Here is a 3,473-nt window from a genome sequence, read left to right on the forward strand (position 1 = left end):
TATATATACATATGACTGTCGCGTCATTAAAAGATGCTTGCTAGAAACAAAAAAGTATCAGTATTATAGCTAAAACCTAAAAGTAGCAGAAGGTTAACTAAATAATATAAGTAGCTAAATGTCAGCTAGAAGCTATAAGTTGCAGAATGGAAGCTAAAAACTAAATGTAGTAAAAGTTCCAGTCAAAAGTAGAAAAAAAGCCACCTAAAAGTATGACAATTGTAACTAGAAGCTAAATGCTAGCTAAAAACAGCAAAAGATTACCAAAAAGCTAAGAGTAGATAAAAACAGCAAAAGTCTGCTTTTATTGCTAAAGATTTTAGAATAATTGCTAAATTCTAAAAGTAGCAAGAGTGGCTAAAAAAACAGTAAAATAGTTACTAAAAGCTAAAAGTAGTAAAATGCCTTCTAGAAACTAAAGGTTTCAGTATGATAGCTAAGAGCTAAAAGTAGCTGAATGTTAGCTAAATAATATGAATAACTAAATGCCAGCTAGAAGCTACAAGTTTTGGAAGGTTGGCTAAAAGCTAAAAGTAGCAAAAAGCTTGCTGAATGATAAAAGTAACAAAAATTCACCTAAAAGTAATAAATAGGTAACTAGTAGCTAGAAGCTAAAGTATCAAAATGCTAGTTAAATGCAGCAAGAGATGAACTACAAGCTAAAAAGAGCAAAAGAATAAATAAAAAGCAACATTTAGGTTATTGCTATTGTGTGTTACATTCATACATGAATGGCTAAAATAACCGTCAGGAGAAGTTGAAAACCTGTAGAAAAGATGTTGCAGCAGAGTTTCTACCTGCAGCCATCTTGGATTAAGTATTTTTGAATCAGATTTTGTAAAAGATTGTTTCACGGCTGTGTTTAAAATTGGTTAATTATAGCTCTTTGTGAAATTAGCGTTAGCATGAGCTGGGTTATTATTCTTAGCTACGATCACACAAAATTGCAGCTCAATAAATTTTCCATTTGGAGTTAGCTGTGGTGGCCATTTTGAACTTCTAAGTAGTTTTATTTATTAGTATGTGCCCAGAGTTGTAAAGTAACTAAGTAAAAATACTTTTTTTTACTGTACTTAAGAAGTATTTATATTTCATAAATTATATTATTGCATTTGACTGCAGCCCTCAGATAGATTTTCATTTTGGGGAAAAGCTTTGTGCAGCCTTGATATATGTATATAAACTGAAACAGCTGGACTAGTGCATCCTAAATTTAACATCCATTCATTCTTTTAATAGTCATTTCTGCAGTTTTTGGGGAGGTCACCTCCTAATAAATGTCCTTACAGAAAATCTAACTGCTCATTTTAAATCTATACTTTGACTTTTAATACTTAAGTACAAAGAATACCAGATACTTTAAGACTTTTACTCAAGTAATATTCCTAAAGGAGACTTTAACTTTTACCAAAGTAATTTTTTTTGGTGAGATACTTGTAATTCAAGTATCACTTTGCGGTACTTTAGACAACACTGTATGTGCCCCCCTAAAAAAACACCTCGGCCACCCCTGCTGTGCCACCCTGTGCAAAAATGTCTAGCTCCGCCCCTGTTTTGTCACATAAATAACATGAAAACCAAACTTTCCCCACTTTTAATATGACARTAATATGAAACATAAAATATTTACCGTATAACTGGCCAAGAGCAGAAGGAGGAACACTTGGACAATAAAAAGAATATAAAACTCCTGTAATGTTTTAAGCTGTAACACCACGTGCGTCCAGCAGGTGGCAGCACCACTTTAACTTTGGAGACAGGAAGCAGAAGGTCTTCAGTGAAAACAGTTTTTGTAGTTTGTTTGTTTGTTTGTTTGTTTTGTCAAACTTGAAACAAAGGCCAGTTTTTGCCTCTCTGGCACTGATCTGTTGTGTTAAATGTTTGTCTTTTGTTTCTGTCAGAGGAGGCAGAAAACCAGCGTTTAGGTCTAAACATTGTTCTGGTAAAAAAAAAAAAAAAACATCTGACTATTTATCCAACTGGCTTTGAATCATCTTTCTCGTGCTTTTTGTTTTAAGTTGCGCAGTCACCKTTTAATAAATGCTTTACATTTTTATTTTATTGTTTAACAGTCAATAAATTACAGTTTATACTGGAGAATAAACTCTTTAAATTTGCCTGCCTGGCCTGTTTTTCTGCTCGGACGTGATGCTTAATCCAGATGCACCGGTGAACCTGCCAACATCTTTAATTCACATGCTGCCAAACAAGTTAGTCTTCAGTTTCCTGCTCTGGAAAACCATCTTAAAAAAAAAAAAGAAGCCAACACAACCTCAGCACATTTTCTGGAAATGCAAGCAAAGCAAGAAATAAACGGTTGATTATGTGCATTTATTTCCCTGAAGCGTCTGTCAAACAGGACGGCAGCTGTTAGGACAAAGCAGGCACAYGTCTCTGAGGTCTTTATGGAAACCAGATGAGGACCGTGCAGACCCCCCCACAGACACACGTTATGTCTCATCTCCTGGGGGGGTTCACCCCCTTTTGACCCCCAGAATTGGAGGTGTGTCTCCATCACCTCTTTCCCTCCCTTTTATTAAACCCTCACCTTTCATCTCCTCGTTAAAACCTAAAATAAAACCAAAGCAGCAGAAATGAAGTCCGAAGTGTTAACTGATCGTCCTGCAGCTCAAACATTTCTCCTCTGACGTCCTGACAACAGAAAAGCTTTTGCTGCTGAACGTTTTTCACTGAGTTCAGTTTCCTGCAGAGGTGTGTTCAAAACAGAAAGATGAAAACTATTTTTTTCCATTTAAACTCATCAAAAAGAAGAAGAAACAAAAGCATCTCCTCCAGATCAAAGGTTRTTTCCACATCCAGCAAAATCTGTGAGAACCCTCAGTCCAGATACGGCAAACAGACTTTGGTGAGCCAGACGTGTCGCTGTGAAGTACAAATACTTTACTTTTTACTTTACCCATGTAGAAACTTAGTTATCTATACTTTACCGCAGAGGTTTGTAGTAACTAAACGTTTACTTTGTTACAGTACTTCAGTCATTTTTGAGGGTTTGTAATTTTACCAAGTATTTTTTTGAAATTGTTACTTTTACTTTTATTTTGTTACATTTAAAACTGAACACCTGGTTACTCGTTACAAATGAACTGTCTGAACTCATCATGAGAGGAGCTGTTTCTGCTCTAAAAATAAAGTGTTGAGTTTATTTAAACAAGTCAGCTGGTTTCAGTAAATACTGTATGAGGTCATTAAGATCAATTTACTCAACTTGGTTTAGTGGAACCAATTTTATTTATAACAGAATAGAATAGAATAGAATAGAATAGAATAGAATAGAATAGAATAGAATAGAATAGAATAGAATAGAATAGAAAAGCCTTCATTGTCCCGCTGAGGGGCAATCCAGGAGTCACAGCAGCTTCAGATAAAAAGTGTCACAAATATTTTCAAAAGTGCAGAAAAAATATATAAAACAAACAGAAATTACACTAACAGCAATATTATCACTACTACTA

The sequence above is a fragment of the Austrofundulus limnaeus genome, unplaced genomic scaffold (genome assembly GCF_001266775.1).
Source record: "Austrofundulus limnaeus strain Quisiro unplaced genomic scaffold, Austrofundulus_limnaeus-1.0 Scaffold327, whole genome shotgun sequence".
Classification (NCBI taxonomy): Eukaryota; Metazoa; Chordata; class Actinopteri; order Cyprinodontiformes; family Rivulidae; genus Austrofundulus; species Austrofundulus limnaeus.